The sequence below is a fragment of the Hordeum vulgare genome, chromosome 2H (genome assembly GCF_904849725.1).
Source record: "Hordeum vulgare subsp. vulgare chromosome 2H, MorexV3_pseudomolecules_assembly, whole genome shotgun sequence".
Lineage (NCBI taxonomy): Eukaryota > Viridiplantae > Streptophyta > Magnoliopsida > Poales > Poaceae > Hordeum > Hordeum vulgare.
This window is the reverse complement of record NC_058519.1, coordinates 628,384,033-628,411,999: the sequence shown is the minus strand read 5'-3', so window position 1 is coordinate 628,411,999 and position 27,967 is coordinate 628,384,033. Positions and strand designations below refer to the sequence as shown.

The window sequence follows — 27,967 nt, the reverse complement described above, 5'->3', positions numbered from 1 at the left end:
TGTCTTAATATTCTCTTCAGGTTGCATGTACGAGTGCCTGTTGTCGGCTTATCATACTGTTTTTAATTGATTATATCAGCTGGAAATAGTCTTTGACGTGCTTAGTGGCCAGCACAACGATGTTCCGTACTTGCATTTGGTTGCATACCAAACTGATGAGATGTGATACCAAGTCATTAGATGAGGGACACCCCGTCGAATTCAGGGGGTGTTAATTAGGAGGGGTCAGTTAATTAGAAGAGTAAAAACAGGACAACTCAGCACATAACTGACGTAAAAAATCAGCATGTAAGATCGTTTAGATCACTAAAATACAGATGGAGTACATGCTTAGAACATCTCTAGCAGACTCCGTAAACTGGTCAAATTCGTAAAAAAAGAGGTGTTTATAGTTTTAATCGAAAAAACGGCGCGGAACAGACCCCATAAAACTTGTTTGATCCGTAATTTTTTTAAGGGGGCACGATAAATCCATCCGCGCGCGAAAACCTTATATGTGCAGTTTTGGAGGCAGTATACAGTTCAACCCATAAACTGGTCAAACCTCGTCGGAGCAAACGCGCCGCCGCGAAACTGGCCGGAATCTATCTGAAACTCGTCGGAATCTGTCACCGCATGTCGGAAGAAGCCGCCACACGCTGGAATTTGTCGCCACCGGTCCGAATTGCGGCCAGCTCGACCTCCACTGCCAAGACAAGGCCGTCCACGGACAAGATGGAGCAGGCCACCGGCGGCCTGAATCAGAATGGGGCGGCACCAAAGAAGAGCAAGGCAGGGTGGGGGAGCTCGCGCGGCCATGACAGATAACGTACACGCAAACGGGGAACGGGCGGCGCCAGGACGAGGCGGGCGGCACCGGGGCGAGGCACACCGTGGCCGGAGACGGCTCGCCAAGACAGGAGGAAAAGGGAAAAAATAAAGCTAGGAAATGCAGGGTCGATTTTTACGGGTCTGTTAGAGATGCTCTTATTCACAGAAACAACCCCATTGAACACATGTATGCTCAGGACATGACCTTGATAGAAGATGCAAATGACAGGGTAGTGCTGCTTCAGTTTTTCTGTTCTCAGCTACAGACTGAAAGATTGTCAAATACTCAACATTCATAAGGAATCGTCATTCAGATTGAGCATTTGTACTGGATTCAGCCAACCTTGTAACGTAATTAACTCAAGTGGTAAAGCCTCATCCGCATTTCAGCGCCCCAGCTTCCTGATTAACCTCGTTTCTACACAAACTCGGCAAGTTTTACAGCACCCCAGCGTTCTACTTGCATAAGTACCATCAGATTCAGTTGACCAACTACTCTAACGCAAGCCAAAAAGAAGTTTCCCCTAACAAAGCATAAAGCACAAGGTCTACTCTAATGCTAAACGCCATGCTTCACTTGTCAGCTTCACCATGAGCTCTCATTAATTCCCTGGCCTTCCTGTACAGAGTTAACCAAAATGGAACAAAATTCAGTTTTAATCCCAGCACCATCAGCTATATGGAAGAATGGAACCAAAAATTGAAATGGAAATGTTAGTCTACGGTTGAATGAACTTGAATTGTAGGTATACGATGGCATTCGGCACACTAGTACAGCGTTCGACTGTTGGTCATTAGTACGGATCTAATTTTTTCAGAAGATTCATGCTTGCAAGACGTATACTCAAAGGAGATAAATAGGACAATAGATTACCGTAGTTCTCTCTCAACCTCTGTGTTTCCAGGATCTAATTTTTGAGCGTCCAGGAGAGCATCACAAGCTTGTTTGTACTCCTAGTCGTAGAGCTCATCAAAGGAACATGAGCAACTATATAGACTGCAGAGTAGGGAAACACAATGGCAAGCTAGACATTTAGTAACTCACTTTTAGTAGCATGTGAGCTGCAGCCTGACGGTAGCAAGCTTTTGCCCAGTTAGGTCGCAGCATTCTGCATCTGAGAGCATCTGACAGAGCACCTTCACCATCATCCAAAAGTAGTTTACATAGACTCCTGTTCGCATACAATGTTGCACTCGGCGCGGCTTCTATTGCCTATGGTCAAACATAACAGATTATACGATTATCATCTCGTTATGGCAGGTTAAGATTAGTCTTGAAAAATAATATTGGTCCAATCGAAATACATAATAATGGCAAATTCACAGCTAATAAATGGGAAACTAGAGAAGAAACATTAGAAATCTGGTTAGCAAACAAATAATGTTCTGCAATTGGTTCCCTGTTAACAGATAAAAGTTGCCTTCTAAACCACCATAATCCATAGACAAGGTTTAAGGGGTTTACCACATATTGATGCCAACTTATAGTCTTTCAACCTGAATGCATGATCTGCCTGTGACGTCATTATAGCTTTTGCTCGTTCATGGTGGCTTTGGTCCTGAATAATATAACAATCGGAGAAAATGTAGGAATGAAGCATCATTTCAAAGATATTCTGACTAAAATAGAAACTACAACCCTGTTACACAATATTCAGTGCTTATGCTGCAATGCAAATGCACATTATGGTAAATTCTCAAGTATACTAACACAAAAAGATTTAAATCACAAGAGGAAAAGGTCCAACATAATTTTAGAATTAATATCTCAAATTATTACTATAGATTACTAAAACAGCATATACACCGGTGTCGTGGGTATAAGTCTGACAATAGATGTGTAGGGTACGAAAGGATGGGCAGAGCCTTAGCTACGGCGAGGTTGTATGAGTTCAGGCCCCTCTGCGGTGGAGGTAATAGCCCTACGTCTCAGTGCTCTAGGAGCTTGTTGTCGAGTAGAATATAGAATACAGTGAATTGCTAACCCCTGCACCTATGGGGGGAGGGTGCCTTATATAGAGTGCGCTGCCCTCCACAACGGTCCGGTGTACAGGGGTGGAGTAGTGGCGATTAAATGCCTACGTTACATGTAACGTACGTCTTAAATGCTAATAAAGGCACATGGAAACGTATGACCGTTTCCCTCCAGGGGGGTTACGATGCACAGAGTGGAATCTAGTCGGTTAGTTTGATATACTCTGAATGCTAGTCTCCGACTGGATGATCGAGGATCGGTACCGACTGGATGATGGGAACTCCTTAGTTCAGTCGGAACTGACTAAGGGCCTTGTCCCTTATGAGGAGTAGCCCTTGGGTAGGACCTTCAGGGCAGGCCTATGACCCTACCCTGGGACTATAACCCCATCATTAGTCCCCGAATGGATTGGGGTTGGAACGACGAAGCGATGCTTGAAGTTCGGATCCGACTGGTACGGATGTGACTTTGGCGTTGCTTGCCCGGATCCATTTTATCTTTTCTGACCAACGATCCGGGTGGAAGTATTCGTGAAACAAAATGTCGGAAACCGAGTGCTTCCGTGGTATCTTCTGATGTGACCAGTCAACTGACAGCGGCGGATATTCCGGGATCCTCAAATTTCGGTTACCGCGCGCTCAGCGGGGATGACGACATCGCGCTCGAGTAGCGCCTGACGCCTCGATTCCCGCGCCTTCATCTTCTCCACTGATATCGCCGTGGTCGGTCGGTGGATAAGATTTCGGGGCCACTTGCCAGTGACCCGGTCGGAACCTTACTTAAATCTCAACGGCGAGGGTTTTTTCGTTACGCTCGCCAGACATCTCGCCTTTGCTCCGCTTCCTTCGCCGTCCTCTGCGCACCCCAAGCTTCTTCTTTCTCCATCTCCCTCGCGAATCCGCAGCTCCCGCCATGACAAAGGGGCAGACCAGCAAGCTAGAGACGCGGAAGAAGAGGGGGAAGGCGGCGGCTCCTGCGCGGAAGCAACGAACGCTACCGGCGGGGTGGATCCAGGGGGACTTCCTCCCCTCCACGGTGACGGAGGAGGACCTGCTGGAGCTGGTGGAGCACGGGATGATCGCGCACAAGTCATGGAGGTTGCCGGCGGAGGGCGAGACCGAGTCGGCGCCCCGGGAGGGGGAGCGCGTCCTGCTGATCAGCCACGTGCATCGAGGTTTCTCCCTGCCCCCACACCCTTTCTTCAAAGGCATAATGAACCACTTTGGGGCGCAGCTCCACCACTTACCCCCGAAAGCCATTGCCCATCTCTCTGCTTTCGTAGTCTTGTGCGAGTGCTTCATCGGTTGTCCTCCGCATTGGGGGCTTTTCAAACATATCTTCTCTGCTAGGTCCCAAACTATCAAACGACTTAATCAGTCGGATGATAAGACTCACCTTCTCCAGCTCTGTGGGGGTTTAGGCTTCCAAAAGAAGAGCAAAAGTAGTTATCCCGCTCTTCAGCTGAGTGAATCGGTTAGGAACTGGCAGTCGACATGGTTCTACTGCCAGGACGTCGCTTGCCCGAATGCCACGACAGGGCTACCTCCTTTTAGCTTAGATCGACCAGCTCCGCCTAAGCAGCTCGCGCTCACGAAGGCGGAGAAGATCCATATCCAGCCCTGGTCGACGCACTCGTAGATGTCGTCAGAAAGGGAGTCACCGGCATAGATTTGCTGGAGGTTTTCCTCGGCCGGCGCATCCAACCACTGCAGGCCCGAGACCACGCCATGTGGCATTACACGGGACCCGAAGACTCCACTCGGACCAACGTCGAGTGCGTGACCGGGGAGACAGTGGCGTCGTGGGTGCTCCAGATCACAGGCGCCTGCGAGAACCCCAGAGGGTCCCGGCGAGTGAAGGCTTTCCGCGCGGACAACCCTCCTCCGAACGAGGTGAGTACAACTTGTCGAGTGCACATAAATGTCTTAGATTTATCGCTGTCTTGAATCACCGTCTGACGTCTGATGTCACCGACTATATTTTATGCAGAAGTGGACCAACTGGTTCTCTCCCGTCTCGAACGGGGACCCGGTCGAGGAGGAGGAGGAGGGCAGCCAGGAGAGCAGTGTGGAAAGCGTCGAGTACGTCTCCGACAGTGCAGAGACGGAGGAGCCTGGTGAAGAGGAGGAGGAAGACGAAGAGCAGAACTCGCCACCCCCGCCGCCAGAGCATCGAACCAAGCGCCGACATGAACCTGCAGCTCCCTCGGCCCCTCCAGCATCCTCGAGCGCCCCGCCGACTGTTCCCGTGGTCCCGAGTGCTCGGAGCACCAAAAGAACCAGGAACGCTGCTGCCGAGCCTGTGGGTCAGCCTTCCAAGGTGGCCAAACCGAGCGGATCTAAACCTCGGAAGGCTTTGCCGCGGATGAGGGTCATCGTTCCCGTCACCTCAACGTAAGTGCATTGTTCTTCTAACTTCTTCTGATATTCGATTGAACTCCTGTTTGATGGTCGAATGAATTTCACTCGACAGAGTTGCCACCTCTGCCACCTCTCCGGCGCGCCAGGGGGATGATCCCATGGACACGGACAATGTTGTCTCGTCCCAACCAGGTGCGTCATAGCGATTCCGAGAGTTTACATTATTGCATCATAAATTCTGTCTTCGGTCTTGCCTTTTTTCTGTGATCTCACGCCGTTCGGTCGGGTTTCTCTCAGGGGCGATTTATGTGGATGAGGGTGACCAGGGAAGGTCTGAGCAAGCTACGGTGTCTGTCCTTGAGGCTGTTCCGCCAGTTACTGCTCTTGCCACGGACGTGCCGCCGACTGAGGCGATGCCATCAACTGAAACGGCGCTGGTTGCTGCTGAATCGACTGGAGCGGGCCTTGGGATGCCTAAGGAGCCTCCAACGATGCCAGGCCCGTCGAACGTCGAGTACAATTTCCAGCGCCTCCCGGAAGACCAGGTGGGAGCGGCCAAGGGGGCCATGGTGCAGGCGGAGCTAATGGCGGGAGAAGCCAAGAAGGCGTACGACTCCATCGCGTCCATGTACCGACGAAGCTTGGAACTGCGGGACGATATCCGAGTAAGTGGGCTAGTAAGTATTTACTTTTCTCTTGTAACCCACTGGGTGTGCTCGGATATCGTATGATTTTTGCAATGAAGTGAACCCATTGGGTGTAGTCCCCGAGACTTCTATCGAGTGCTTGCACCGTCAGTTGTCTTTATACACATTGTCTTTGACTTGATCAGATCACAAATGAATCTGTTCGAATGCTAACAGTTGGGGCACTCGGAGTGTACCTACTGGATGAGTCCCCGAGAGTAATTTTACTCAGGTCGGGTAGTAGTAACCTCATAGGCTTAGGTGTTGTCATGTAGCTCAATAGGGCGGACCTGTTTGAGTTTCATGCCAGTGGGGTCACTCTCAGTGAACCCACTGGGTGTAGTCCCCGAGACCGCTGTCGACTGCTTGCGTCGGCAGGGGTCTGAAGAACTTAGACTTTTTATTGTTGGATTTGTCTGATCGTCACTTGGCGCTGGCTGGCAGAAAACTTGCGAGATGGGGACAGCGTACGAGACTCTCAGGGCTGAAAAGGTTCAGTTTGCTGGTGAGCTGGATGCGGCACTGGTTGCAATGGCTGGCATGAAGGATGTTCTGGCGGAGCGAGAGAAGTCCTTGGAGCAGGCCCGTGAAGTGAACAAGGCGTTGACTGCTGAAGTGGAGAGAATGAAGGCGCATAGGTCCGAGCTGATGGGACAAATGAATGTGCTGAACAAGCAGTGTATAGCGCAGGAAAAATACGTCAGTGACTGGGCCCGACAGATGATAACGCTTCTAGGTGGTAAGTCCTGTTTTTCCGAGTGCATGTGGTATGAGATTTTCACTCGACGCTTATTATTTGCTCATCCTGTGTTTGCAGATTTTTGCATGGACGCTGAGGCTGAAGCAGCTGACGTGGAGCGGTCGATTCGTGAGAACATTCCACTCGGTGAGGACACCAATCGAGATCTGCTCCGAGCGCACATTCGCCTGGGCAAAGTTGGGCCTTTCATCGGTCTACTGAGAGAAGTCGTCGGCCGGATTGACAAGGAGCTTTGGCCTGAGGACGAGTCTCGGCATGAGATGGAAGGCTTGATGACTCGGCTGGAGGAGGTCCCAAACCGAGTGCGGTCATGGAAGAAGTCTGCGGCTCGCTATGGCGCGGACGTTGCTCTGTCTCTTGTCCGAGTGCATTGCAAGGAGGTGCGCGAAGAGAAGCTGAAAGCGTTGCAGGTCGCCAACACGAAGAAACTTCAGTTCGAAGACTTCATGGAAACCTTCCTTGAGAGCGCCACTCGCATCGCCGACGGGATCGACCTGGACACATTCATAGAGCCTGCCAGTCCTGACGTTGTTTGAGAAAACTTTATCCTCGATATGCCGAGTGTTGATTTGTAAGAAACTTTGGCCACTGCTGTTGGCCGTCACATTCTTGGTGCGGTGTGGGTAAGCTTGATCCACACCGAGCCAACTATCTTTATGTGAACTTTGAATTTGAATCGAATCTTTTGCTCTTTTTTTGCCAAAGAGTTGTTGAGACGATTTTGGCTCGTGTTTTTGTTTGGCGTTTCTTGGTGAAGCCAAAGGCAAACATGCGGAGCATGTCAGTTGTCTTGACATCTGCATGAGCCTCACTGAGGGTCTGTAGAATCTCCGAGTGGATCTGTAGGATCACCGAGTGGATCTGTAGGACACACTCGAAGGTCATAGAGTACTTGGGCGATACGGGATCGCAGCTAAGTTGTCGAGTGCGACTATCAGGTCGCACTCGGGGCGAGTTGTTACTCATGTAGTTGTCAGTTGTTTTGACATCCACATGAGCCTCAATGAGGTTCTGCTACTCATGTAATTGTCAGTTGTTTTGACATCCACATGAGCCTCAATGAGGTTCTGATGAGTCCCTAAGTGTATCTGTAGGATACAGTCGAAGGCATCTGAGTACTTAGGCGATTTGTTATCGCGGCTAAGTCTTCGAGTGCGACTGTGAAGCCATACTCGGAGCGAGTTGTTAATCATGTAGTTGTCAGTTGTTTTGACATCCACATGAGCCTCAATGAAGTTCTGCTACTCATGTAATAGTCAGTGGTCTTGACATCCACATGAGTCTCAATGAGGTTCTGTTGAGTCCCCGAGTGTATCTGTAGGATACAGTCGAAGGCATCTGAGTACTTAGGCGATTCATTATCGCGGCTAAGTCTCCGAGTGTGACGTTAAGTGCACACTCGGAGAAAGTTAATACTTAGGCGATTCTGGATCGCAGCTAAATCACCGAGTGTGACGTTAAGTGTACACTCGGAGAAAGTTAATACTTAGACGATTCTGCATCGCAGCTAAGTCCCCGAGTGTGACGTTAAGTGCACACTCGAAGAAAGTTAATACTTAGGCGATTCTGAATCGCAGCTAAGTCCCCGAGTGTGACGTTAAGTGCACACTCGAAGAAAGTTAATACTTAGGCGATTCTGGATCGCAGCTAAGTCCCCGAGTGTGACGTTAAGTGCACACTTGGAGAAAGTTAATACTTAGGCGATTCTGGATCGCAGCTAAGTCCCCGAGTGTGACGTTAAGTGCGCACTCGGAGAAAGTTAATGCTTAGGCGATTCTAGATCGCAGCTAAGTCCCCGAGTGTGACGTTAAGTGCGCACTCGGAGAAAGTTAATGCTTAGGCGATTCTGGATCGCAGCTAAGTCCCCGAGTGTGACGTTAAGTGCACACTCGGAGAAAGTTAATGCTTAGGCGATTCTGGATCGCAGCTAAGTCCCCGAGTGTGACGTTAAGTGCACACTCAGAGAAAGTTAATGCTTAGGCGATTCTGGATCGCAGCTAAGTCCCCGAGTGTGACGTTAAATGCACACTCAGAGAAAGTTAATGCTTAGGCAATTCTGGATCGCAGCTAAGTCCCCGAGTGTGACGTTAAGTGCACACTCGGAGAAAGTTAATGCTTAGGCGATTCTGGATCGTAGCTAAGTGTCCGAGTGTGACGTTAAATGCACACTCGGAGAAAGTTAATGCTTAGGTGATTCTGGATCGCAGTTAAGTCCCCGAGTGTGACGTTAAGTGCACACTCGGAGAAAGTTAATACTTAGGCGATTCGGGATCGCAGTTAAGTCCCCGAGTGTGACGTTAAGTGCACACTCGGAGAAAGTTAATACTTAGGCGATTCTGGATCGCAGCTAAGTCCCCGAGTGTGATGTTAAGTGCACACTCGGAGAAAGTTAATACTTAGGCGATTCTGGATCGCAGCTAAGTTTTTTTTTTTGAGACCGAAGTCTGCGACCGCGGAAGAACTTTGGATCTGCAAAAACTCAATCTGCTTTATATTATTTCACCAATACTTGTTCTTTACATTGCTTCAGTCGACGGTCACGTGTAGAAGCGCTTCAGGAGATCTCCGTTCCATGCTCGCGGCTCGTCTGTCTCCCTGTTGACGTTGTAGAGTCTGTATGCTCCGTTGTTCAGCACCTTGGAGATGATGAAGGGTCCTTCCCAGGCAGGAGCCAACTTGTGAGGTCTTTGCTGATCCACTCGGAGCACCAGGTCGCCTGCTTGGAACGTACGACTCCTGACGTGTCGCGCGTGAAAACGCCGCAGATCTTGTTGATAAATGGTTGAGCGAGTCAGTGCCATCTCGCGCTCCTCCTCTAGAAGGTCCACTCCGTCTTGCCTTGCTTGTTCTGCTTCAGCTTCGGAGAAGAGTTCGACTCGTGGAGCATTGTGGAGCAACTCACTCGGAAGGACTGCTTCTACTCCGTAAACAAGGAAGAACGGTGATCGCCCTGTAGATCTATTTGGGGTTGTGCGGAGACCCCAAAGCACCGAAGGTAGCTCGGTGACCCATGCACCAGCAGCATGTCCCACCTCTCGCAGGAGTCGAGGCTTCAAACCTTGCAGAATAAGTCCATTCGCCCGCTCTGCTTGCCCGTTTGTTTGGGGACGCGCCACAGATGCAAAATCCACTCGGATACGCTGGCCTGTACAGAAACCTTTGAATCTGTCCGAGTCAAAGTTTGTTCCGTTGTCAGTGATTATACTGTGAGGCACTCCGAATCTGGAGATGATGTCTCTGACAAACTTGATAGCCGTTAGAGCGTCGAGCTTCTTGATGGGCTTGGCTTCAATCTATTTTGTGAACTTGTCGACTGCCACCAACAGATGTGTGTATCCTCCTTGGCCTGTACTGAATGGACCGACTGTATCTAATCCCCATACTGCAAACGGCCACACAACAGGGATTGTCTTCAACGCAGATGTTGGCTTGTGGGACTTGTTGGAGTAGAACTGACAGCCTTCACATTGATCGACCATATCTTTAGCCATTTCGTTCGCCTGCAGCCAGAAGAAGCCAGCTCTGAATGCTTTGGCGACAATTGCTCTTGAAGAGGCGTGATGACCACAGGTTCCCGAGTGAATTTCTTCGAGGATCAACTGTCCCTCCTCAGGGGAGATGCATCGTTGAAGGACGCCTGAAATGCTTTCCTTGTACAACTGGCCATCAATGACAGTGAAGGACTTTGACCCGCGGACGATCTGTCTGGCTTGGACTTCGTCTTCTGGTAATTCTTGCCTCAGGATGTATGCAATGAATGGCACAGTCCACTCGAGGATGATAGCAAGAACTTCCATGATCAAATCAATCACAGCAGGGACTTCGACTTCAGTCGGATCTGTGGAGCTCTTTGGTTGTACTGGTTCCTCTGTGAAGGGATCTTCTTTAACTGAGGGAAGGTGGAGGTGCTCGAGGCAGACGTCACTCGGGACTGGTCTCCTAGTGGATCCGAGTTTTGCCAACTCATCAGCTGCTTGGTTTTTCAGTCGCGGAACGTGATGGAGTTCCAACCCTTCAAACTTTTTCTCGAGCTTCCTCACCGCATTGCAGTATGTAGTCATGGTGGGGTTCCTGACGTCCCACTCCTTCATCACTTGATTGACCACCAAATCCTAATCGCCGTAGACCATCAGGCGACGGACGCCGAGTGAGATGGCCATGCGCAATCCGTAGAGGAGAGCTTCATACTCTGCCTCGTTGTTGGAGGAATCAAAGTGTATCTGCAGCACATACTTGAGTTTGCCGCCCTTTGGCGATATGATCACAACGCCAGCGCCGGAGCCATTCAACATCTTGGACCCATCAAAGAACATTGTCCAATGAGCCGAGTAGATGTGGGTCGGTTGCTGTTGTTTTACCCATTCTGCTATGAAGTCAGCCAGAGCTTGAGACTTAATAGCTTTCTTGGCCTCGAACTTGATATCGCAGTACAACATCTCCATTGCCCACTTCGCCACTCGGCCTGATGCATCCCGATTGTGGAGGATTTCCGACAACGGAGCATTAGAAACGACAGACACCGAGTGGTCTTGGAAATAATGGGCCACCTTCTTCGCAGTCATGTAAATCCCGTAGATAAGTTTTCGATAGTGGGGATACCTCTGCTTGGAAGGAGTCAGGACTTCGGAGACGTAATACACTGGCCGCTGAACTTTGTATGCTTTGCCTTCTTCTCGTTCGACTGTAAGAACAATGCTAACGACTTGATTTGTAGCCGCGATATACAGAAGAAGGGGCTCTTTACTGAGCGGAGCAGTAAGAACCGGCTGGGTGGAAAGTAGGGCTTTGAGGTCGTCGAATGCGACTTGGGCTTCATCTGTCCACTCGAAAGTATCTGATTTCTTCATGAGTCGGTACAGAGGAAGTGCCTTCTCGCCGAGTCGACTGATAAACCTGCTCAAAGCCGCTAGGCAACCTATGAGCCGTTGAACATCGTGTATTTTGACCGGCCTCTCCATTCAGACGATGGTCCGATCTTTTCGGGGTTGACGTCGATCCCTCGTTCGGAAACGAAGAAACCGAGTAACTTTCCGCTGGGAACGCCGAATGAACACTTGGCGGGGTTGAGCTTGATATCGTACCTACGAAGGTTGGCGAATGTTTCTGCCAAGTCAGTCAGCAGGTCGGAACCTTTGCGTGACTTGACTACGATATCATCCATATACGCCTCCACATTCCGACCGATCTGGTCGAGGAGGCATTTTTGGATCATGCGCATGAAGGTAGCTCCTGCATTCTTCAAACCGAATGGCATAGTGATGTAGCAGAAGCACCCGAATGGGGTGATGAAGGCTGTTTTTAATTCATCGGGGCCACACAGACGGATCTGATGATAGCCCGAGTAGGCATCAAGAAATGACAAACGCTCGCAACCCGCAGTCGAATCGACAATTTGATCGATGCGGGGGAGCAGAAAATGGTCTTTCGGGCAGACCTTATTGAGATGCTTGAAGTCGATGCACATCCGGAGCGACTTGTCTTTCTTGGGCACCATGACAACATTGGCGAGCCACTCGGAGTGGTGTACCTCGCGAATGAAGTTGGCTGCCAAAAGATTGGCCACTTCTTCTCCGATTGCCTTCCTTTTGTGCGCGGCGGACCGACGCAGGCGTTCTCGGACGGGCCGAGCGGTGGGATCCACATGCAGTCGGTGCTCATCCAACTCCCTGGGTACACCTGGCATGTCAGAGGGCTTCCATGCGAAGTTGTCCCAGTTCTCACGGAGGAATTGGGTGAGCTCGGCTTCCTATTTAGGATCGAGGGTGGTGGAGATGTTCGTCGGGGCAGCAGTGTCGTCCGTCGGGTGGATGCTGACCTTCTTCGTCTCACCCGCCGACTAGAATGCAGACTCCGAAGCTGGCTTCTTCGCACGCATCAAATCAGCGGGGTCGACTATTTTCTTGTACTCGTCAAGCTCGAGGACGGCCATCTGCTGGTCGGCGATTCTTGATCCCTGCTGCAAACACTCTTCGGCCCGCTGTCGATAGCCTGTGATGGTGATCACACCTTTCGGCCCTGGCATCTTCAGCTTCAGGTATACGTAACATGGACGGGCCATGAAACGCGCATACGCCGGGCGGCCCAGAATTGCGTGGTAAGCGCTCTGGAAGTCCACCACTTCGAACGTCAGCTTTTCCTTGCGGAAGTTCTTGTCGGAGCCGAAAACGACGTACAACGCGATCTGGCTGAGTGACTTGGCCTTCCGTCTATGGACGACTCCATGGAACTGCATGCTGCTCTCGCTGAGTTTGGACATCGGAATGCCCATCCCCTTGAGAGTGTCGGCGTACATGATGTTCAAGCCACTGCCACCGTCCATGAGGACTTTGCGCAGTCGGACTCCTTCCACCACCGGGTCGACGACCAGAGCCTGTCTCCCTGGGGTAGGTACGTGTGCCGAATGATCCGACTAGTCAAGGGTGATCGCAGTCTGAGACCATTTGAGGAACTTGGAGTTGGTAGGGGTGGCCATGTTCACCTCCCTGTTCACCAGCTTCAGTCGACTCTTGCTCTCAACGTCAGCAAAAATCATCAGTGTTGCATGGACTTGGGGGAACGGATCCTCCTTATCCTCCTCATCCTGTTCATTGTCCTTTTCACTCGGTTGCCCTTCGCCGAACCCCTGGATCAGGAGGCGACACTGTCGAGTGGTATGCTTCGGATATATGGGGTTGCCCTCTTCATACATCTTCGTATGAATCGGACATGGCTGGTCCAGGATGGGGTTATTGAACTGCTTCTTCTTGGGGGTGAACTGAGCCTTTCCTTTGCCCTTGAACTTGGCATTGGTTACAGATGCAGCTTCTGCCTGCGGAGTGGTCGGAGCTTTCTGCTTCTGCTTCCGAGTGTTACTCCCATCTCCATCGGCGACTGTTTTGTGCTTGCCGCTTCGGATGCGGTCCTCTTCTTCGCCATTTGCATAGCGTGCCGCTATCTCCATCATTTTGCTCATGGAGATGTCGCCTGTTCGGCCGAACTTCAGGTACAGATCCCTGTACCGCACGCCTGCCTTGAAAGCGCAAACTGCTTGATGCTCTGTGACGTTCTCCACCGTGTGGTAGAGGGTTGTCCAACGCTGAATGAAATCACGCAGGGTTCATTCTGCTTCTGGACGCAATGCTGAAGCTCCACGAGGCCAGCAGGGCGCTTGCACGTCCCTTCGAAGGTCCTGATGAACACTCGGGCCAGGTCTGCCCAGTTGTAGATGCTTGAGGGGGCCAACTGATTCAGCCATGCTCGCGCCGAACCGTCAAGCATCAGAGGGAGGTGTTTCATGGCGACATGGTCGTCTCCTCCTCCGATCTAGACTGCCACTCGGTAATCATCCAGCCACTTTTCTGGCTTGGACTCTCCTGTAAATTTGCTGATTCCCGTCGCCAATCGGAAGTTGGGAGGGATGCCAGCTGAACGGATGGCTCGACTGAAACACTCGGGACCGGAGACGATGGTCCTGCTTCCACTAGGATGGTCAATATCGTAACCATCGCGGTGGGCTCGGCCCCTGTCGACCCTTCGCTGGGCGATATGCCCTCTCACGTCGGGCCTTGGGTCGTAAGTGTCATCGGCTGAACGCCGATCATCATGATGTCGGGGCCCGTAGGGCCCACCCCGCGGAGGGGTGCGTGAACGGCGACGATCTTCTTGATTCATGGAACGGATGCCTCCCCTGTGTCGCTGATGAGAACCAGGGCTATGAACTGACCGATGCGTATTCACATGAACAGAACTATTGTGGATCCTGTTGTGCGACTGGGAGACCGCCGAATTTTGCTGTTGTGCCGTGTGCAACAGGGCGCGGATTTGCTCGATCCCCCTGCCAGCCTCTGAATCAGTCGGCTGAAGGAAATCGGCTATCTTGGCAGCCGCAGCTAAGTTGAGAATGGGTGTGCGGAACAACTTAACGTTGCTCCGCCGAGTGTGCCGACCGGCGGAACGGCGAGGCGGACGACACGCGTCGGACGTTTCGCCGATCTCGTGCTCGTTCCGGCCAGCTTGACGGGGACCTTCATGGGAGTTGGCCATGTGTACTTCTGCTGCACGCCCGCGACCCGCGTACTCGAAAGGAAACTCAGTCGGAACCGAGTCCGAGCGCTGGGACGGCGGGGCAACCACAACCGACTCTAGGACCGCCACTTGCGAAGATGCGTTCTGGCGCGCCTGGGCGTGTTGCACCCAACGCTGGAGCCGCGGACGGCAGGACCACTTGTTGCGGCGCGTAACGGCGGTGTAGGTCCGCACCGGAGCCGACTGCTGGAGAAGCAGAATGCCGCGGGCGCCGGCATGGAAGTGAGTAGCCCAGCGGCGGGGAAGCGCCTCGATGTCGAGAGGAGCGTCCCGAAGCCATGCCGAATCGTCAACGATGAAGGAGAGAGCGCCGAAGAGGATCTCGTGACTCGTGCTCGAATCTCCACCGAAAGACATGACGAAACGATGTAGTCGCAAACTCCCCGGAAGTCGCTTAGACGCCTGCCCCACGGTGGGCGCCAACTGTCGTGGGTATAAGTCTGACAGTAGATGTGTAGGGTACGAAAGGATGGGCAGAGCCTTGGCTACGGCGAGGTTGTATGAGTTCAAGCCCCTCTGCGGTGGAGGTAATAGCCCTACGTCTCAGTGCTCTGGGAGCTTGTTGTCGAGTGGAATATAGAATACAGTGAATTGCTAACCCCTGCACCAATGGGGGGAGGGTGGCTTATATAGAGTGCGCTGCCCTCCACAACGGTCCGGTGTACAGGGGTGGAGTAGTGGCGATTAAATGCCTATGTTACAGGTAACGTACGTCTTAAATGCTAATAAAGGCACATGGAAACGTATGACCGTTTCCCTCCAGGGGGGTTACGATGCATAGAGTGGAATTTAGTCGGTTAGTTTGATATACTCCGAATGCTAGTCTCCGACTGGATGATCGAGGATCGGTACCGACTGGATGATGGGAACTCCTTAGTTCAGTCGGAACTGACTAAGGGCCTTGTCCCTTATGAGGGGTAGCCCTTGGGTAGGACCTTCAGAGCAGGCCTATGACCCTACACTGAGACTATAACCCCATCAACCGGTGTATTTCACAGTTGACAACTTCACATCCAAAATAAAGGAGCCATGCTTTGAACTAGGTACAAGCATTATGCTTGTAAAGCATGTATCTTGAAGGCTACGCATCACGAACAGCTTACAGCAGTTCATTGAATTGATACTGAAAAACGAAGTTTTTTTTAACCATTGAACAGCCAAGAACTAATAAGGGGTCCAAGTCTGGTCCTTCCAAATTAGAATTGGTAGTTTGTTCTCAGAGCTTTAACTACGTAAATTTTATGGTTTTGACGAGGTGATGCTCTGAAGAAAAGAAAAAACATAAAGAAGTCATGATACTCATTTCAAATGTGGTCTCATGCATATATAGTAACTCCAAGTCATAACAGTTGATGGACAAATTCAGGACTGGTGAACAAAAAATATAACCAGGCATTCAAGTAAAATCATCTACAGGATGCAACAGCAATAAATAGTATACCAGTGGCTTTGCACTTTCAAATTTTGCATGCGAGATGATTCCATCTATACTCCAGTTTGGGATAGTTGGAATTGGGGAAGTCAAAGGAAACAGCATTTCAACTTCCTCCCTGCAGTCACGCCTCGCAGCATGCTCTACTGGTAACATACTCCCTTCGTCCCAAAATTCTTGTCTTACATTTGTTTAGATATGAATGTATCTAGTCAAGTTTTAGTATTTGGATACATCCATTTTAAAACAAAACTAAGACAAGAATTTTGGGACGGAGGGAGTACCATACTGCGCAACAAAAGGAAAGATGTCAACTCTTGTGAAATACTCCCTCCGTCCCAAAATAAGTGACTCAACTTTAGTACTCCCTCCGTCCTAAAATAAGTGACTCAACTTTGTACTAAAGTTAGTGCAAAGTTGAGTCATTTTTGAGTCACTTATTTTGGGACAAAGGGAGTACAACTTTGTACTAAAGTTAGTACAAAGTTGAGACACTTATTTTAAGACGGAAGGAGTACTACATAATTAAAGGACCCTTTAGAATGCAGTAAAAGAATATGAACATTATGAAAAGATATAACCCATATAGGAAACTATAATACCATGGGAGAGAACCAGGGTCCACATAATATTGGTACCAAATGTTTCAACCAGGATTTATCCCAGCAAGCATTTCTAAATCCTAGTAGCAATTTAAACAGTGAACATACTCCGACAGCACGCCAAAAAGTTGCTCTTCAGCAAGGGATTAAGAACAGGTATTTCAGCAACAGTTGAGATTGAGAAGCAACAGTGATTTTTAGTGGCATACCCTTTATGAGTCACCGTGAAATATATAGATAAAAACAATAAGGAAAAGTAGCTATACATGAATTTTAAAATTGGTCTGCAATTATTGATAGGATGAGTATAATTTGACACTTCAGAGTAATTGAACGAATACCAATATGATTGGGATGAAGAAAACCACATTAAGTAAGCTAAGAGAAGTCAAGTCATTTTAGTGATTGCTGGATGAGTGCATTCAGCAAATGCGGCTACCCTGAATGCTGCATTATGAGATCTTAGTATCTCATCAACTGTTAAGTTAAACACCGACCACATATTAAATAGAGAAACACAGGTATATTTGGTACTTGTGGGCTCAATACAAGGACATCCACCGTATTCAAAAACATTTCAGACTAATGATATACACATATACAGGGTCGCACAGAACAGAGCATGTTGTTTCAGAACTCAAAATTTGCTTCTTCAATCCAAAATATTTTATGTTATAATTTTCTCCTAAATCAAACTTCTTTAAGTGCAATTTGGTTTCGATGTTGGTAAATTTATCTACAATTTGATTAAACTTAAAAAATAATACTTAGGACAAAACAAGAACATCAAATATTTTCAAGTGGAGGGTGTATAGTCAGCAACAGCAATATGCATTTGTTGATATGAACCGTTAAATCGAAAGCTCACACACACACCAACCTTTTGCCCAAGTGCAATTTCTCATTGCATAGTCAAAGACTGAAAACACCTTGAATTCATCGGTAAAACTAAACTACCTCCTTAAGAGTTGAATAATAATATCACTATGTCAGTAGACGTTTTAGTATAATAGAACTAGAAAATGTAGAAAACATACCGCATCGAGAATATTTGGATCCGCTCCTGCCTTCAACAGAAACTCCACAAAGTTGGTATAGCCTTTGTGCACTGTAGCGAACACCAACGGAGTAACCAGAAGGGAGTTCATTCGATTGACATCAGCACCAGCCTACAAAAAGGATTGTGGAATAAAACGTTTCACGGTTCCATCTCCATGTAAAATCAGTACATAGCAATGATAAGATATAGACAATAGAATATTGGCCTTAATCAGCAGCTTCATGCATTTCAATGAACGGTACAAAAGAGCACCCATCAGGGCAGTACCCAAACCGGTTACAGTGGTGTTAGGCTGAAAGAAGAACATGACATTTCTCCTTAGTCCAAGAGTAATAATTCTTTTAAAATTCAAAGGAACAAATAGACATATATAATGCTTCAATATGTTTAGTTGCGGCTGTACTAAAAAGAACAAGTTAGCATGCCAGCTTCTAGTACTTAAAGAGCTAACGCTGCAATATATGTTTGTGACTCCAATAGAGAAAACACAAATGACACTTGAAACCATAATTATCTCCAGAGACAGATGAGCACCATACTTTACTCAAACTTGACAATGACACGAACTGAAATTCTCGCATCAAGACTCAGAGGCAAATTTTAAAGGAAGCTCCAATTGTAACTAATTTGGTTCGAGGGATGTAAGTTGCTGGTTTATGACACCTCATCCCTCATAAGCATAAAACTATTTACAAAATTAGGGAGCAAAAATCATGTGATGATCACATGATATCAGATGATTAGGACATAAACACATCCTAGGTTGAGGTGGCCCTCAAACCAAGCACCCTTTAAGATCATCTATGACACATTATAATCCAAGAAATGGATTATGAGATGTCATATGTAAGTTGTCAGCCCCAACAGCCAGAAGCATATGTGTATGTCTACATCTAATGCAAATCAACTCTGGAAAGTGAAAACTGAAAATAAGTTTTTTTTATCACAAAGGTAAGGGTTATATACATCTGCATGGTGTTCCAACAAAATCTTCACTGTTTTATCCTTTTCATTGGTAGCAGCTTGATGGAGTGGTGTACCACGGCCGCAGTCTATGTCAACAGGGACTCCTTTTGAAAGTAGAAACTCAGTAACCTTACAGCTTCCTGTCATGAATAAAATAATCCCACAAGTCATGCGGCAACACATCTGAGTATACGACAGCTAGTAACAGCTAGTATAGTGACCACAATGGTGCAAATCATAGATGGGACAAATTTATCCAATTTTGACTGGTTATATTTCAGAAAAAAAAAATCTATATTTTCATATAATCACAATATTATTGGATTGACCTACACAGTGAAGCGATACGCTTGGTAATATAAAACAAATTGCATGGGTGAGGCGCCAGGGAGGTACCATTGCATGCCGCATGGTGGAGAACTGTGCGTCCTTTACCATCTGCTTTAGTCACATCACCGCCACAATCAAGTAAATACTTCACAGTCGAAACATCGCCAGACTGAGCAGCTGTCATAAAAGGTGTCACACCTGCAAAGTCTAGGCAAAATTGACAAAAATGACCCCTAAGACGAAAGAACTCACGGATTGACCCCTCGGGAGAAATAATTCACCGGCCTGACCCTTTTGTGTGGCGCCCGACACCTAGGCGCCACACTGTACTGTGTGACGCCTAGAGGTTAGGCGCCACACCCCCGACCACGTGGCAGGGAGGGCCCCACCCCCAGGCAGTGTGACGCCTAAGCCTCAGGCGTCACACATTGTAATGTGTGGCGCCTGACCCTTAGGCGCCACACACTGACTTACAGAGCCACGGGCCAGCCCCCTCCCCACCCCCTTCCCCACCCCCTCCCTCATTCCCCTCCCCCAGCCCCTCTCCCAGCCACTGTCCCCTCCCTCAAATCCTTCTCTACATCACCAAATCTGAGGGTTTGGAGCGGGCATTTGTTGTCCAATCACTCCCCTAAGGTAATCCCCACCTCTCCCCTCATTCTCATCCAAAGGAAAATCTTTTGTGTTCTTTTTTTTGCAAATTTGAGGAAACCCTAGTTTTTCATGAAATGTGGGATGTATATCATATTGTTTTATTTGTTTGTAAGTTAGGATAAGGGGTATGATGGGGTTAGGATTAGGGTTGTTTGGATGTGTGCATTATGGTTGTTTTAGGGTTAGGCCATGGTTAGGCTAGGGTTAGGGATGTTTGGTTGTGTTAGGGTTATGAGGGGGTTAGGGTTATTTGGAAGTTAGGCTATGGTTATTGTAATTGTATGATTGCTCATAAAAAGGTTCTATGTTTTGTTGTTTAGGTATGGGAAGGACATGTGTTTATGTTCATCACGTGGACAACGATGCCTTTTTAAAAGGCAATATTGATCCGGACCCGGATGAGCTTGACATGGTGTTCGATTTGTGTCCTAGCTATGCTGAATTGTTGGAACAAGTCCGAAAGGATTTGAATTGGATGGACCCTAGTGATGTAGTTGAGTTTGCTGGTAGGCATAATGTGGGATTCGGAATGCACATTCGTTGGAAGACCATGCGTGTCAACTCCGAGCAACGTTGGCTTGCATACAAGGATACGGTGGCCGAATCACTAGACAAGGCTCTAGAGTTATTTGCCATGAAAACAAATGTTCCTAACTTGTTGGATTTGAACCGGGTTTCCTCTTCGATTGTTGAAGCTATTCCTGCAACCATCAACGAAGAGGCCAGCATTGAATCTCTTTCTTGTGTGTATGAGGCTAACGAAGAGGTCAACATTGAACATGAACCATTGGTAGAGGCTAATTATGAGCACTATGATGATGGTAATGTTCTTCATGACAACAATCTTGGTGATTTGGACAAATATAATTTGCAAGAGACAATGGACCATTCCATTATGTACTCACGTGGGTATGCCTCTGAGTCTGACGATGAGGGTCCCGATGAAGAAGTTGATGAGGAAGGGTTCACGGCAAAGGAGGCTGAAGCTTTCACGAAGGTATTAAAGCGTGATCACCGGACACCATTGTTCGAGGATCTTAGCCTTGCGGATGAAGCCGTGGTTGACGGAGGCGAAGGCATATTGTTTGGATTTAGGCCACCTTCTCATCGGGACACACATAGGAAGAATATTATTTTGCCGGGGTCAAAGTTCGAAACATTCTTTGAACTGAAGATGTGGTTGGATGAATATACTGTTACGCATTACAGGCCACACAAAGTTGTTCATTCAAACATGAAGCTGCGTTACACGGTTGCATGTGAGGATAGAGGTTGTCCTTGGATGAGCCCGGAGGAACGACAAACGATGGCCAGCAACACGGAAACAGGGCGTTCAAAGTTTCTTTATCCTTGTGTGATTGCTCTTGTGGGAGACCAAGGTTGCTTCATCTCGCATGCTCGCATTTGTACACGGCAGCTCGTAGTAGGAATGTGGACGTCAACCATCCACTAACCGTGAGGGAGTCCGAGTTCTCGATCATGACCACGAAGCATACATGGGCTCCTAGATTTGAACCATACTTTGACCAATCACAATGGCCGGAGTATCATGGAGTACAACTATGGCCCGACCCAGAGTGGAAGGTTGTGAAACTGGGAAGACGAAAGACAAAGCGTTTTAGAGGAGACATGGATGGATGGGGCCATGGTGGTGGCAGAGAAATGGGGAACAACCAATTCCAAGAGCCTACTGAGAGATCACAATGTGGAGATTGCGGTGTAACAGGGCACAACAGAAGAAGGTGTACGGCGCGAAAGAAGAAGTCCAAAAACAATGATTCCAGGTCAAGCCAACCAAGTCCTAGCCAACCAAGTCCTAGCCAACCAAGTTCAAGCCAACAAGGGACGGGTCAAGGAAGCACGAGCCAACAAGGGACGGGTCAAGGAAGCACGAGCCAACAAGTTCCTACTCAACATGTTCCTAGCCGACTTGGGCTTACTAGAGGACGTGGTACTAGAGGAAGTGGTGGTGGTAGAGGCAGTGGTGGGATAGGTCGTGGTGGTGCTAGAGGCAGGGGTGGGATAGGTCATGGTGGTGCTAGAGGCAGTGGTGGGATAGGTGGTGGACTTACTAGGATTGGTATGCGTGGATACCTACAAGGACCATTTCCGTATGTCACATATTTCACTTATCTTTATCATGTTGTTTTTGATGCTCCTTTGTGTGTTATTTTACTAACTATGAGCTATGATGCCTGTTTTGTAGGTATGGCCGCTTCTCAGCCGAACAAGGCAAAAGCGGAGTGGGGGGAGGAGAAGGATGCAGCCAGTGAGGAGCAGCTGTTGATGGAGAGGGCTGCAAAGAAGTTGAGAGAGGAGGATGCAGCGGAAGCGCGAAAGAAGAAGGATGAGGAGGATAAGGCAAAGAGGGATGAGGACTGGCAAATGTTCCTTGAGCATAAGCGATATGAGGCTAGGATAAAGGAGAATGACAGGAAGACGCTAGAGAAACATAAAAAAAGAATATGAAGCTAACTTTAAGAAGATGTTGGCAGAGGCCGCAGCAAAGAGAGAGCGGGAGCATCAGCGCTTCACGGAGAGGGTTAAGGAAGAGGCTTCAAAACTGCGCAAAAGGGAAGAGGAAGAGGAAGAAGAGAGGAAGAAGAAGAAGGGTAAGGGGCCTTGCTCGACCCAATAGAGCCGGATGCTTGTAATCTATGTGTTGTTGAACCTTGTTTGGTTCCGCGCTTTATGACAATGAAACTCCACTATGTATGCACTTTTGGACGTAAGTTACTTCAAGAACCGTATGTATGTTTGAACTCCACCACCACTACTATGTGCTTTGTGTTGTATGTTTTAACGTATGTATCTGAACTCCTCCACCACTATTTTTGAACTCCTCCTCCATTAAGATGCAGTTTTAGGCATGACAGAGTGTGTGGCGCCTAAGGCTTAGGCGCCACACATGTGTAGTGTGGCGCCTAAGGCTTAGGCGCCACACATGGACTTATACAGCCTCAGCGCAGCTCCTCCCCACCCCCCTCCCCCAGTATAAGTCCATGTGTGGCGCCTAAGGCTTAGGCGCCACACATGTGAAAACCTGCTAGAACTGAATTTGACCAGCAATAAAGCAATTTTTGACAGCAATAAAGATCTTATAACAGCAATAAATCAATATATTGAGAGCAATAAGGATCTTTTGACAGCAATAAAGCAATATATTTCCAGCAATAAGGATCTTTTGACAGCACTAAATGGTTCACAACAACTGCAACAACAACTAAATGGTTCACAACTCGAAATAGTTCAAGACTACAGTAAATAGTTCAGCTCGACAAGTGCAACACCAACTCCAATCACTTGGGGCCTCGTCCCCTCTTGGATACTAGCTTCTTCCTTCTCGCAACCACAAATTGATCCGGGTCATCGGACTCATCGTCGTCGTCATCCTCAACCTCATCCTCCCTGCTTCTCATCCTTGACAAACGAGAGCTCCCGGCCACCGGATTCTTCCCTTTCGCATAATCATCCGGTGAGTAGCGCTTAAATTCCTTCCTGGGCTTCAACATGTAAGCGGAGCGTTGGAAAGCCTTCAACGTCATGTCGTCCGCAGCCTAATACATATGAAGGTTGAAAGTTCAAATTTGAAGGTTCAAGGCTGAAGGTTGAAAGTGCAAACTGTATGGCTATGTCATACCTGAGGAGTGTCAACATCATCCTCCTGAGTATTTCTTTGGGTAATGTCACCATCATCCATACGAGCGCCCGAAGAAGCTGAATCGTCAAGAGTATTTCTTTCGGATGAACCGGATCTCGAAGGTGAAACATATTCAGGGTCACGGCAACCTAAAATGTTGGATAGGCGCCGTAACTTCTTGCCCTGTTCCTGTTAGATTCAAATATAAATGACATATATTAGGTAACCTATAATGTTGCATTCGTGGGCAAAATAATAATAATGACACAACACCTTTATGAATAGACGAAGTGCAGATTCTCCCTTTTTTCCTCCAGGTGTGTTATCTAGAATATCTTCGGACTCGTCAGCTTGTTTCTTGACCTCTTTGCGCTATGATCACAAGACAATGACAACAAATAAGTGCAAGTGAATAGGTCTGCTAGAATTCATAATTTACATAGGGGAGCACACTTACCACAAAGTTCAGGACAGGGGCGAAGGAAGTTTGGTACCCTTCGCGAATCAACTTGCTGTAACCGCCTTGGGCAAGTTCATCGTACTCAGTGGGTTCTTCCAATATGTCCTCCTCGTAAGCCGGCGGACAAATCTCGACACGAGTACTCTCTTGAAACCATCTTAGGTAGTTGCTGAACGCAAGAGCACAATGCTGGCGGTACTGGGTTCGCTGTATGCTCGAAGTTGCCTGCACACTTTGCTCGAACATAAGGACGTAGCTCTTATGATGCTTCTGCCATTCCTTGATTTTTCGCTGCCTCCTCCTATCCAACCTGCTTTGAACAAAACACATCAGTAGCTCGCTCAACACTAAGAACAAAACTAATCACTAATTATTTTTTGTTACCTGTGAAGCTATGTGTCCGTGTCCACCCACTCCGGCGGGTGTGGCTGAAAGTAACCAAATTGACGCAGCACATGATGCGGGAGATGCCACTCAACCGCCCAATTGCATATTAGGGGACAACGCATTAGCCAAAGATGTCTTTCCTGCACGCATAGTGGATTCAGCTCGAACGTGTGTGCATCACCAAAGTTTGTCCCGACACCATATGGCTCCCATTCAACCTACAACACAAGATGAATACCACAATTCATTTCACTCACAACATAGAAGCTGGAAGTCTACTTTGAAACCATCTTACCTGCTCGGGGGTAAGCGAATCCATCTCGTTGGTGTATTTCTTGTACAATAGGTTCACTTCGCTTGCCACCTCCGATACCAAGTCCCACTTGTAAGCCCATGTAGGTTGCCGTACAGGGTTGTCGTGGTCATCCCAGGTATTCCACTTTGAGCTTTTAGGGCGTCCAACAGGTAGGCGTTCCCAACTCCATACTGAAAGTAGGAGCATACAACCACCAACTTCACCGTCCTTTGTCGTCCTGCGACAAGCATCGTCCAACTACAAGTAACAACAAACATGCATCAGTTTAGCAGAAAAAGATAACAGAGAGTACTTAATATTAACAATTTATTACCTGCCGATACAAGTAAGCCAGTGCGGCCGAGCCCCAGCTGAACTTGTTGTCCAAAACAGTCAACGCCTTCAGCCACATCCAAGGAGCATTCTTGCCTGTGCCGTCCGCAAAGATAGTCCTAGAGATGACGTACCACATGTAGACGCGAGCATACCTCTGGATGACCTCGTCATCTGCGTCCTCAGGACAATGAGCAAAGTTGGCGGCAATCCAAGTGAAAGTGGCGCCGGCAGGGACTCTATCTTTCTTCCCTCCATCTTCCACCTCCGGCTCCTGCGGCGACATACCAATAAGAGCCTCCATTTGATGCCGCCATCCCTCAGAATCAGTGCTCATACATAGTGGCTTCCCCTCGATGGGAAGAGCGGTGATCATGGAAACATCTTGAAGAGTAACCGTCATCTCTCCGGTCCGGAGGTGAAAACTATGTGTCTCCGGCCTCCAACGATCAATGAGTGCTATGACTGCCGCAGCGTTCAGATTTGGAGTTGACCGACTCACAAGCTGCACGAATGGAAGGAGTCCCGTCATCTCGATGTACGGGGTGTACCGCTCATCGTAATGCATTACAGAGGATGCCCCATGAGACCGGATCTTCAGGGGCGTAAGCTCCTGCAAACATATAGGAGAAGAAGATATCAAGTGCTTATTACATTTTCAAAATATTACTAAGCTACTAATCATTTTCTACTTACCATCTTCTTCTCCGACATGAAATAGGCCCGGTGTTCAGCGTCATAAACATCATTCAGAAGCCACACCATCCTACAAATCACAAAAAATTACTCATTTACTAATATTCAAATAAGACTCATATACTCATATGAACTACTACTAATACTAACTACTACCACTAACTACAAACCAAAACCTAATGCAATTCCTATACCTACTACTACTAACTACTACTACTACTAACTACTAACTAGTCATATACTCAACTAACTAGTCAAATCCTAACTCATATCCTAACTAGTCAAAACCTAACTCATATCCTAACTAGTTAAAACCTAATGCAAATCCTAACTCATATACTAACTAGTCAAATCCTAACTCATATCCTAACTAGTCAAAACCTAATACAATTCCTATACCTACCTCTACTACTAACTACTACTACTACTAAATACTACTACTACTCACTATTCATATACTCAACCAAAACCAAAACCTAATGCAATTCCTATACCTACTACTACTACTAACTACTAACTACTCATATACTCAACCAAATCCTAACTAGTCAAATCCTAAGAACCTACTCAAATCAATCTACTAAAATCAATCTACTCAACCAAAACATAATAAAATTGGATAGAAGGATGGGAAAGGGAAGGGATGGGGGAGGACATTACCTTGGGGGATCAATCCAAGGAAGAAATCCTCAGATCTGAAGGAGATGGGGGAGGGGATTAGGGGGGGATGAGAGCCAGCCGCCGCAATGGAAGTTTCTGTTTGAATGAGGGAGGGGGTGGGGAGGGGGCTGGCCCGTGGCTCTGTAAGTCAGTGTGTGGCGCCTAAGGGTCAGGCGCCACACATTACAATGTGTGACGCCTGAGGCTTAGGCGTCACACTGCCTGGGGGTGGGGCCCTCCCTGCCACGTGGTCGGGGGTGTGGCGCCTAACCTCTAGGCGTCACACAGTACAGTGTGGCGCCTAGGTGTCGGGCGCCACACAAAAGGGTCAGGCCGGTGAATTATTTCTCCCGAGGGGTCAATCCGTGAGTTCTTTCGTCCCAAGGGTCATTTTTATCAATTTTGCCCAAAGTCTACAACCAAAAAGCACAACAACGCAACTCAGACATCTCATAGTGCCAAAACATAGACATGACAGATGCCAATTTCGAGAGAAGAGAAAAGAGTTATAGAAAGACCTCCAACTCCAGGAGCAGGAGCATTCACAGTACTTGCAAACTTCAAGATGCCCTCCGCAGGCTGCGTGGTGCAGCACACCAAGGCCACCCATTTGGAAAGAGAAGACCACCCTTGGATCGACAAGACTCTTTACAGTACCTTTCTCCCAAAGTAAACACCCAAGCATCAATATATTAATGAAGCAAATTGCCAAATTATAACTAGCTAGAGAACCAAAAGAAAAGGACCCCGCATGTGTTAAATGGACAAGAACCTCACTGAGTCAAGTGGGGATGTAAGGTGGTGATCTTTAGGGTGCCCTCCACTCCCCCTTTGTTGAACAAAATGTGTAATTTTAGAAATTTAATCCAGTTGTTGAACTAAAGAGGGTTGGAGGTTACCCATTGGTGCTCCTAAAGTAAAGGGACTTGCTCATGTCTTGGACACACGGTCAATCGGTGCATAGACCCGACAAAATTAAAATAATAGTACCCCGTGCAAGGACTTGTTTTTAACCAAATTCTCAACAACTCGCCTATCCCTTTGAACAGCCCACAAGACAACAATCGCACAAGCAGATTACATAATTTCGAGAATAATTACTGTGTACACCAAATTTCGGAGAAGAAGAAACCCACCATCATAGTACTACTCCACGCTAGTGAATGGGGGAAATTATGCTAAGAAAGGGATCGTTCCTGGTGTCGTGAAAATTAGATAGGACCCCAGATTGGTGCGGCTAATCGGAACAATGGTTGAATTTCGCGTCATCTCATCCTGTAAAATCATATATAGTCTTAGCCGCCGGCGATTCGATTACCGCGGCGGCCAGAAGCAAAACCCTAGCCGAATCCAACAAATTATGGCCTCGCGAGGCGGGGAAAAGCTCGGGAACATGGGGCGGAAGGAGAGGAGAGGAGAGGAGAAGCTGACCTCTGAGACGCTGTAGGTCGCCTTCGAAGGCCGCCCGCAGGGCCGCGTCCTGGCCTGCAAACACAGAGCGCGCGGGACAAAAATCGCCCGTACTTAGAGAGGGGGAGAGAGAGAGAAGGAGAGGGAGAGGGGGCAGGGTGGCTCGCCGCACTCGTGCCGTCGCCGGAGCTGCGGGCGTAGAGGAACGGCGCCGGCGGAGCCATGGTCCGTCTCGCGGTGGCAGGGAGGCTTCCGGAAGAAGGCTTTGCCAGCTGCAAAGCGGGGTTTTGGAGTGGTTTGGTTTGGTGCACGCTGGGCTCGGTGCACGGCTGTGGCGGAGGCCGCGCGCTGCTGGGCGCACGCGGACCCGGTTCACGGGAGCTTCCG

At 48.3% G+C, this 27,967-nt stretch overlaps 1 pseudogene; it reads right to left on the bottom strand.

Annotated features, from left to right (window-relative positions):
* Positions 1-1,209: 1,209 nt before the first annotated feature.
* Positions 1,210-27,967, bottom strand: LOC123430974 (annotated as a pseudogene).